The 11327-nt window shown below is 45.9% G+C and overlaps 1 pseudogene; it reads right to left on the reverse strand.

The window, feature by feature from the left end:
• Positions 1 to 1210: 1210 nt before the first annotated feature.
• On the reverse strand, positions 1211 to 2384 carry LOC125547211 (annotated as a pseudogene).
• Between the last annotated feature and the right edge of the window lie 8943 nt (positions 2385 to 11327).

Raw genomic sequence — 11327 nt, forward strand, 5'->3', positions numbered from 1 at the left:
TTGTAACAATATGGGTCTGCCCTTTTTGAAATAAAAATTCAGGTGGGGAATCTCTCCCCTAGGTAAAAAAGTTACTACAACTTGATAAGATCCATACCAACAAAAATGATTCAAATATGATTGTAAAGTGAGAAGCTATCAACATTTTGCTAGGTAGTAGACATAGTTGTGCATCCTTCATGAGTTAAGATCGGTTAAAAAGATTCCCTAAAACCTTCTACAAGAGGACATTCCCTCCTCTCTTGATGAGTCTATTTTCATAATTCGGAAGAGCAAACTATGAATTATCGCTAAAAAATAATCCATATTTTGACAGCCTGGACAAAAAAAGAGGCTCTCCGACACCCCGTCCCCCTCCCCAGCTACACAACCCATTTGCTCGAGTTGTCTCGCGCCTCCAAACCCAGCCCTGGCACCTCTATTAAAAGCCAACTAGCGGCTGTCAAACCTTAGCTGCCATCATTTCCCCTGTATCTCCACCCATCAGTGCTGCCACCGCGTCCCGTCTCGTCCGCCGTCGGCATGGAGCACGAGCGTGTGACGTGGTACAAGAAGCTCCCAGCGGAGCAGTTGCGGAGCTCGCCACCGAGGAGCACACAGGGGTTTTGCTCTCGTGCGGTAGTGGTGAACCGGCCGCGCCTCAGTCCCTCTAATCAGTGCTCACATCAAACTTAAGTGGATGAAATCTTCAAGCACCATTCTCTTTGAATGTACATACACTACAAAGTCATTAGCCATTGAACAGGACCGATTCAACGTGTTACCAATGGAAAACACATTCAGTTTGTTCATACTAAATGAGAACGGGCGTCTCTTTGATTTAGTTCTGGCAGAGAATCGGTCTGATTGTGAGTTTATTTCATAGTCCAGGGCAGACGCCATCAAAACGTACGACGGGCCAAGAGACCAATTCATAGGAGCTGGGAAACAATATTGTGCTCGTCCAGATGATATCATATCAGAATTCAGAAACCGTTATAGTAAGAAATGATATCATAAACGCAGCAGCACACCACCAATCCAGCATGTGAACAGCACACCCACCATCCATAGAAAGAACACACACACAGCAGTTTTCTTAAGTTTCCTCTCTTAGCTAGGGATCAACTCAACTAATAAACTACTAACCAACATTTTCACCGTGCAAGCAAGAGCAACCTATACAATTCTTCAAGTCGAGGTCTCGTGAACAGGGGCAGGGCGATGCGCTTTAGCTGTCACCCGTACTAAACAGGGTCAGCAGGGCCAGGAACAGATTGATGATGTCAAGGTAGAGCGAGACGGCGGCCCAGACATACTCGTCATAGGTGTAACGCTTGATGATGTTGTCCGTGTCATAGACAATGTAGCCACTGAAGATGAGTGCCGCCAGCGCGCCATAGATCATGTGAGAGAGCTTGCCCAGCGGGAAGAAGATCCGTATATTTAGAGAAGCCATCATCAGTATTGATTGATTGTAGAATAGAGAAGCCTGATAAATGGGCATCATATCTTACCTGAACGAACCCAAAGACGAGCAACATGATGAGAGAAGCAAATAAGAAAGGACCAAGGAAGCTGAAGTCCTTGCCCCTCTTTACAGCCCAGAAGGTGTAAGGAGTGAGGCTCAAGCAACCACCGTTGTAAGAATCACAGCCTCCAAAATGACCTTGCATGTGCACATGCCGGAATATTTTATTTTAGCGGTTTCTTTATTTCATAATATAGAACTCGAAAAATTAGCCACTAATTAAATGAACTAATTGCTTTCTTATCATCTCGTACATTTTCCAAATGCAGAGGCCGACGGTCATCCTCCTTTTCTAAAAAAATCATCTCGTACATCTCTTCTACCACAGAAATTAACTTCCATGTAAATTTGACCAAACAATTAAGTACGTGCATGCTAAATCTGACAAGCACATCACAAATGCTTAACTCAGACAAGCATATCATAAAAGGTGACCAACAGGTACAACTTAGCCCTCAACACAAACCGGAAAAATGCATCAGCTACAGTCACATGGGTTGCCTAACATTTGCATGGCCATGGCAAATTGGCAGCAACTATCCAATTGCCATACATAGTGACTAACAAGCTTACTGGTCATACACATGTAATGAATTGACACAACGAGAGGGGCATTATATTAGAAGACTCAAGAAGAAGCTAGGATCTGCGGGCAAGAACATAATTCATGGTGGGGGAGACAGTTACCGCTAGTGAAGGCACATGTCATGCCCACAACGAAGCTGATGGCCACTGTGAAAACGCCGAGCAGCAGCAGGTTGACTGGGTGCTTCTGACGATAGCAGTACAACGGGCACAGCACTGCATACAACAAATTAACAAGCATTTTAGCAACGGGCACAGCACTGCAATTCGCAAGCCAACCACGTCCCATTCTAGTCTAGTAAAGCAAAATTATTCACTGCAAAAATCTGCAGTTGTAAGTACAACACATCCATAGTACGCGGTCGGTCCACCGAGGAACAAGCAATCACAAGACAATGACGACACCGAGATTTGTTAACGAGGTTCGGCGAACTCGCCTACTCCCCGGGGCAATGACTACGGGCGCTCCTCCCCGAGATACCGCAACACCGGCCACCCAGGCGCCGCCACAAGCCGCCAGCACCCCCTTGCGAGCCTGTCGCTATCTAGCCGTCATGGGTTACAACATGGGGTGCCTCCTCATATATAAGAGGCCAAGGATACAACGTGTCCGACTCCGACACTACAAGTATTCGACCCACACTACAACACCAAGTCCAAGCGTAACCCAACTAGTACAAAATATTCGTCACAGAAACACAACAAACTCCACCTTGGCGAATATTCTCCACCACCTTGAATTTGTCCATGCGTCAAACTTTCATGTACTCCGGACTTGTGTTGTCTTCTTCGGAGCTTACTGAGAGCTACTCGACAATCTGCCCCAGACCCGCCGCCGCCGTGAGACCCCGCTGCTACTCCTGCAACTCCAGTCTCCGTGACTCCACCTGCAATAGTGCTCCCTTGCAGCTTGTAAAGATGTGAAGCCGTTCTCCCTCCAATCATCACGGTCACCTCATCTTTCATGATTCTCATGGTCTTCCTATCCTGATCACAACGGAATACCATACCACCATCATGAAGAACACCGAGCGAAATTAGATTCCTCCTTAGCCCCGGCACATGCCTGACTCCCCGAAGCATCCGCTCAACTCCGTCAAACATCTTGATTTTGATGTCACCTACTCCAGCAACACGATAACCTGTGCCATCGCCCACATAGGCTAAACCAAACTCACCAGACTTGTACGAAGAGAACCACTCCCTGTTGGGTGTCGCATGAAAAGAGCAAGCCGAATCCAACATCCACGCTTCACCTTTGGTTGACCGCCTGTCTGATACTATGAGGACATCACTACTGTTGTCTGAGTCATCACCATGAGTTGCCTTATTAGCACTTGCCCCACCATTGAGTTCTGGACGGTCCTTTCTCATATGTCCCCACTGCTTACACTTGTGACACTGTATATTCTTTTTTTTTCTTGTTCTTCCCAGCCTCATATCCCTTCCGCCACTGCTCACCCTTGACTAGCAAACCTTCACCATGAGAGACTTCCACTGCGTTCTTCTTTCTCATATCATAAGATAGCAATGCCGCAGTAATATCCTCATTCTTGACGGTCACCTTGCCGTGCGTCAACGTAGTGATCAAATGGTCATAGGATGATGGCAATGAACAAAGAAGCAGAATTGCCCTATCCTTGTCGTCAACCGTCGCACCCAAGCGTGCTAGATCCGTCACGACTTGATTAAAGGCGTTCATATACTCCACAAGATCTGACCCCTTGTGACGCCCCGAGACCGATGTGCCAGGTGTCTTCCAGTTATTCGCCGACGTTGCCATGTCATTCGCTTGCGTGTTGCATTTCATATCATGTCATCATCCGCATTGCATCTGCATGTTTTTGAAAACTTGCATTCGTCCGAGTTCTCCGAGTTCTTTCAGTTGTCCGTTCTGAGCCCAGACACACTTGCACGCGCCCGCGACACGTCCGAAATATTATTTTATAAGTGGCCGGAAAATGTTCTCGAAATGGGATGAGAGTTGACGTGTGGTCTTATTATAGTGTAGATAGACCGCCTGTCAAGTTTCATCGCATTCGGAGATCGTTTGATGCCCCAACGGATAACTATAGCGGCATTATAGCCGGTCTAACGTCGGACGTTTTCAGTCTTCGGAAACAGATGTCAGGCCCTCTCTCTCTCTTCTCCCCCTCGCAGTCTCGCCACAGCCCACCTAGTCCTTCCTCCTTCCCCTCTTCGCTTCCGGGGTTGTCCGATGCGACCGTACGGTCCGAAACCCTCTCTGCACAGCGCATCGAACCCCTCACGTGCGCGTCCGAAATTGTCCCGAACCCGACCCAGGCAATCGTCACCGTTGGATCCGGATCATCTCCAAACGTCTACAAAACGTCACCGTTTTCTTATTTGGCCTCCCTAGCTATTTTATTCGCGACCGTCCGATTACGATCGGAGGGGTCCGATAGCCCCTAACTATTTCCACCAGCGTATATAATGGGCAACCCTAGGAATTAGGGATCCTGTCCCATCCTTCCATCCATCCAATCCATCCCCGCCGCCACTCAACTCCTTAATTTGCACGCCCGGCCAACCAGAGCCCCTCTCGATCCAACTCCATCCACCTCACCTGCTGCCTCCTCCCGCAAGCCTCCTACCACCCCGCCCGATCCCCTACTCGTTTGAACCCCTATCGAGATGCTCCCGCAACGACCCAGCGCCGGCCTCCCGCGCTCAGCCTCCTCCTCGCCGGTGCTTCCCCGTTGAAGGCTCCTGGCCAGCAACAACAGTCACCAGGAACCGCCCGTTTCTCCTTCTCCCTTCGTTTTTTTCCCTGGATCTCTCTCTCCCTCTCAGGTCTTTTCCTCTCGCTGGTTCACAGGGACGAGCGTGACGGAGAGCCAAGCTCCCGATCCAGGTCCTCCCCGCCGCCTCGACGCCTGCAACTGGCCGGATTCGTCAATGCCTTGTCTCCTCCTTCAGGTCTCGACGGCACAGGCCCCGGCAACGCCTCCTGAACCTGTTAATGACGCCAAGTTCCCCGCCGATGTTGTCGTTCCCCTGCGATGGCGCCTCGGCCTCCTCTGTGCCTGCACTTGAGGCCCCGAGCTCCTCCTGGTCCTCCCCGTACGTTGCTCCCTGCCGTCCTCGACCTCCCCTGCGGGCCACCTCGCCTTGCCGTCCCCTGCGCTTCAAGTCCGTTCCCCGGAGTTCCTCGTCGCCGGGAATCGCCTCCCTAACTCGGACTGGCCGGATCCACCGCGCTCGCGTGGACCTTGCCCCTTGCCCGAACCCGCGCCTGCAGGCCTCGTCTCGGCCGGGTCCGCTGCTGCCGCTGGTTCCTATCGAACGAGGAGAGCAGCTCGCCCGACCCCTCGCCCGTTGACCGATCCGACTGGGTCACAGCCACCCCAGGCCCGACGCCCCCCTTTCGGCCTGGCCTCATCACCGACCGGCCCAAGGCCCGCTGTGAGCAGCTCCCTCAGCCCCTCCTCTCTGTTGACCCATCTTGCACTAGTTTTGGCCCACTATGTTTTTTCCCTGGACCTGCGAATTTTGCTATTATCCTGAGACTGCAGTTTTGTAGAAAACCCCCCAAGCATCATGCATTTAATATCTTAATAACTGTGCATCATATGGAAAAACTTTATATATGAAATATGCTTAGAATTGCATCTAGTTTCATAATATGTCATTTCCATCCTTGTTACAAATTTTTAAAAAGCCTGTTTGTTTAAAAATTTGCTTAATATATCTTGCTAAATGATTTAATTCAATAGCTAAATAACTGTAACTCCGATTTAATAATCTTTATATGTAAATGGGGTAGAAAATGCCTAGATTATCAATGGTGTGCTTGTTTTGCATGTTTTAATAAACTTCTAAATTTTGTTTAGGGCAGAACAGTACCAAACCTAATATATGCATATGAGGAGTTTTTCCGGACTTGTTGTTTTGTTGTTTCCGGCTCATTTAAACTTGCCTAGATAGATAGTTTCATTATGCTTCACTCTTGCCATGTTTAACAACATTTAATATTGTTGGGTACATAAACGAGATCGAACTAAATAACTTGTGTGGTGTTTCGTCAATATGCAACTCGTTGCATATTGATCTCCACTTAATTTGTAGGATTGTTTGTGCATTTGCCATGCCATGCTTCATTAAACCGGACATGCATCATACTTGTGTGCATCATGCCATGATTATGTGATGGTTGTTTACTATGTTTGTTTGCTTCTTTCCGGGTTACTTCTCGCGTTATTCGGTTTCGTTCCGGAGTTGTGAGGATCCGTTCGTCTACGTCCGTTTGTCTTCTTCATGGACTCGTTCTTCTTCCTTGCGGGATTTTCAGGCAAGATGATCATACCCTCGAAATCACTTCTATCTTTGCTTGCTAGTTGCTCGCTCTTTTGCTATGCCTATGCTGCGATACCTACCACTTGCTTATCATGCCTCCCATATTGTTGAACCAAGCCTCTAACCCACCTTGTCCTAGCAAACCGTTGTTTGGCTATGTTACCGCTTTGCTCAGCCCCTCTTATAGCGTTGTTAGTTGCAGGTGAAGATTGAAGTTGTTCCTTGTTGGAACATGGAGATGTTGTTCCTTGTTGAACATGTTTACTTGTTGGGATATCACAATATCTCTTATTTAATTAATGCATCTATATACTTGGTAAAGGGTGGAAGGCTCGGCCTTATGCCTGGTGTTTTGTTCCACTCTTGCCGCCCTAGTTTCCGTCATATCGGTGTTATGTTCCCGGATTTTGCGTTCCTTACGCGGTTGGGTAATGGGAACCCCTTGACAGTTCGCCTTGAATAAAACTCCTCCAGCAATGCCCAACATTGGTTTTACCATTTGCCACCTAGCCTTTTCTTTCCCTTGGGTTCTGCAGACTCAAGGGTCATCATTATTTTAACCCCCCCGGGCCAGTGCTCCTCTGAGTGTTGGTCCAACCTGTCAGCTGCCGGTGCCACCAGGGGAAACTCTGGGCTGGCCTACCCGTACCTAAGACAATTCTGAGTGTGCCCTGAGAAAGAGATATGTGCAGCTCCTATCGGGATTTGTCGGCACATTCGGGCGGTGTTGCTGGTTTAGTTTTACCTTGTCGAAATGTCTTGTAACCGGGATTCCGAGTCTGATCGGGTCTTCCCGTAGAAGGAATATCCTTCGTTGACCGTGAGAGCTTGTCATGGGCTAAGTTGGGACACCCCTGCAGGGATTTGAACTTTCGAAAGCCGTGCCCGCGGTTATGGGCAGATGGGAATTTGTTAATGTCCGGTTGTAGAAAACTTGAAGTTGACCTTAATTAAAATGCATCAACCGCGTGTGTAACCGTGATGGTCTCTTTCCGGCGGAGTCCGGGAAGTGAACACAGGTGTTGGAGTTATGCTTGACGTAGGTTGTTCTAGGATCACTTCTTGATCATAGTTTCTCGACCGTGCTTTTGCCTTCTCTTCTCGCTCTCTTTTGCGAATATGTTAGCCACCATATATGCTAGTCGCTTGCTGCAGCTCCACCTCTTACCTTTACCTTACCCATAAGCTTAAATAGTCTTGATCGCGAGGGTGCGAGATTGCTGAGTCCCCGTGACTCACAGATACTTCCAAAACCAGTTTGCAGGTGCCGATGTTACCGAGCAGGTGACGCAACCAAGCTCAAGGAGGAGCTCGATGAAGATCTTGTCCTTTATGTTGTTTCGTTCTAGTTGATCAGTAGTGGAGCCCAGTTGGGGTCGATCGGGGACCTTGTCGCATTTGGGGTTCTTCTTTTATTTTGGCTCCATAGTCGGGCCCTGATTGTATCTTGGATGATGTAATGCTTTATTCATGTAATTGTGTGAAGTGGCGATTGTAAGCCAACTATGTATCTCTTTCCCTTATGTATTACATGGGGTTGTCTGAAGATTACCTCACTTGCGACATTGCTTTCAATGCGGTTATGCCTCTAAGTCGTGCTTCGACACGTGGGAGATATAGCCGCATCGAGGGCGTTACAAGTTGGTATCAGAGACTTCCCCGACCTTAGGAGCCCCCACTGATTGATCATTTTTAGCAGCCGAGTTGTGTCTAGAAAAATGTTTTGAGTCATTTAGGAATTATATATCGGAGAGTTTAGGAATTCTTTTTACTTCCCAATCTCCTCATCGCTTTGGTAAGGCATCCTGACGTAGAGTTTTGACTCTTCTCTTCTCAAATTTCACTAAAAAAATTTAGGATCACGCGGGTATCTTGGAATCGTTCCGATGGTTCTGTGACGAGAACATTGTCTTGGTGCCTCCTGTCAGGGGTTTTGTGGAAGTGTCCCGGGGAGTTGAGCTCCGAGGTGTTGTCGTCATAATTTTATCGTTGCAGTTCTGGAATACCTGAGTTTAGTTTACCGACATTGAAAATCTCTTTTATGCAGTTGTTGGTGAGATAACCTCGACGCCACCCAGTACTGGGGTGGGAGTTCGGGAGTATTGCCATAACTTGTATAACGGATGCTTTTCGAAGGTTGAGGTAGACGATTTCCGAAGGTTTCTTGGTTATGTGTTGAAGGATGGATACAGCTGGATGTAGGATTTTCTAGTTTTGGGTGAGATATTATGCTTCCCCTGTATCCCCAACACCTGATTGCATAACTGGGAAAATTTCGGGAGTTTATAAGTGGGAATTCAAGTAGCTCTTAGGATATCATTCTGACAGATGTATGATATGAAATTGGGGTTCGACGTCTAGTGGTCCGCCTATTCACAGTTGGTTTTACAGTGGTCTCGTTGTGTCTTAAAGAGTCCTTGGCTATGCCGACTCGGGGACGCTTCGTATGTCATGTGCACTGCCTTGTACATGATGGTGCTGTACGATCGAGCCCGTGTAGGCCCCACCACGAAAACTTCGGACGAAATCTCAGTCATATGTTTGTTCCGGCTTATTCTGCAAGCCAATCCTTTGTTTTGTTTTGAGTTGTGGTATTCGAGTTGCTTCGAAGTCAAGTGTTGATTCCATACCTTCCCCAAATGGTGTTCTCATACTCCGATGTGAATACTAATCCTTCTAGATCATCGAGATTGTCATGTCAATCTTTTTAAACCGGTGTGTTTTCTCCTCAAGCGAATCCGTTCTTTTTCAACGTCCGCAAGATCAATTATCAGTTCTTCTCAACGGTGTTCGTTTCATCCATCCCAAATTTTCTTTGTTTTCCCGCCCACCCACCCATTTTTCTTCGACGACTCAGAATTCTTAATCAAGTATCCTTTTATTCATATGAAGTCTCTCCATTCTTTTTCGTCAATGTTCTTATCCGGTGATTCTCAGGAAGATGCTAATGGAGCTTCTAGTTCATCATTCTTCGTTCTCTTTTATCCGATGAATTCAATTCAAGCTTTGCCAATTATATCCTTTCCTCGTTGCAAATACCTTCTCATGCCGGTGCACCTCATATTCAGTCATTTGTTGCTATTCAATTGTTCCGGAGTGCTCAAGATATCTCGAAGATTCGTGTTTCCACTCTGCTTTCGTTCAAGATCTCTCGAGGATGTTCTCTCATTCAAGCCTTTTAATTCAACCGGTGAAATCTCTCTTTTTAATCATTCTAACGGTGTTTTCTCTTGAGTGGGCCCTAACCCACAGGTTTTTTTCCCCAGGATCTTACCTGACTCTTATTATTTTTCCGGAGCTTCTCAAATTCTTTTCTAAAGTTTGATGTAAGAATGATTTTCATCAGTCAGATGTGTTTCTCCAAGATCTCTCAATTTTCTTTTCATCGTTGTCTCAACCTCTTCGCTTTTGATTCTTTCGGAGTGTCTAAACAATTCTTGGTGGTGTTTCTCGTCGTCACTCTCAACATTTGAAGACCGAAGAAGAGCTTTACCTCCATATCTTATCCGTTCTCTCAGAGATTCGTGGTCCTAGTTCGAGGCCATCCTCTCATAATTGTTTGATTGTGGGAATTCTTTTCACCTATCCGGAGCAAATTCAAGAGTCTTCTTAGTTTGATCATCCGGAGCCCGTGATCTAAAATTTATTCATTCTCAGCTTTCAGTTGTGGTTCTCTAAATCTTACCGGTGCATCATTCAAGTATTCTCTTATCAGCTCGTGATCTCTTCATTCTCATGTATCTAAATTCTCTCAAGCATCTTCATTCATTTGCTTAATTCTTCCCGGTGTTTCTTTATCTTCCCTTCGGTCATTTCCAATTCTTACGGTGGCTATTTAGGATTTTTTTCTTCCTTGCTATAACATCTAGTTATTCGTTGCCAATCCTAACGGTGGTTCGTGCAAGAGTTCTCGTTATTCGTTATCGTATATATTCATTTGTTCTTCCCAATCCTACCGGTAACTTGTTGAAGACGTTCTCAAGTTATGCTATATCTATCTTAATCCTTTTTACGGGGATAAGTAGTGTGCCAAATCCATTGCTTATCATCAATTTAATTGATGAAGGACAATCATAATGTAATTCTTATTCTTGTTTCATCCTAATGATTAATTCTTTATTCCGGAGGCCCTTCAAATTCTTGGTTTCATTTGTTTCATCTTCGCTTTTTCCCGGAGTTTCAACCTCTTTCAATTATATTATCATGGAGATCTCTATCTAAATCATTGCGAGGCTTCAATCTTATTCTTTTCATCATTCAATTATTTTGGATCATTCTTTTATTACCGGAGTTCTTCATGAAGGTTCTACATGATGGATTCATCAAGGATTTAATTCCTTCTCGAAGTGTTCATCGACATTCTTTGCTAAGAAGCTCAAGTTTTTCTTCATCTTGCTATACAGAGTGCAATTCTTTCTTCCGTATCATTGGAGGTGGTATTATGTCATTCTTGATAATTTGAGTTCATGTTTCATGATTCACATGTTATTAAGAATGAGGTATTTTAAATCCATCAATCTCGTCATTGGAGTTACCTTGGGTTATATCTCACCTAAAGCTTTCCCTAAGGATTGTTGCTATTTAGGGTGCTCATAAATGACCCAAGTTCTTCTTTTATCTTCCCGGTGAGATAGCTTCTCTTATTCTTGTTGATATCAATCCAATCCATTGTTTCCATTAGTGGCAGAATTTCACCTCATAATTTGAGATGTATTCCATAAGACCATATCAAGCTTATTCTTTTCGTTGTTGGGTTTCCAACAACTCCGTTCGACCACTCTCCTAAGGATGCTTTCCAAGTTCATTTGTGGTAGGAGTTGTCATTTTCTTCTCCGTTCTTTTGTTCTGATGATCTACCTTTGATTCTTTCATCCGCAGGCAATGTGATGTTGCTCTTTTCAACCCATCATCTCAT

Source organism: Triticum urartu, chromosome 3 (assembly GCF_003073215.2).
Source record: "Triticum urartu cultivar G1812 chromosome 3, Tu2.1, whole genome shotgun sequence".
Taxonomy (NCBI): Eukaryota; Viridiplantae; Streptophyta; class Magnoliopsida; order Poales; family Poaceae; genus Triticum; species Triticum urartu.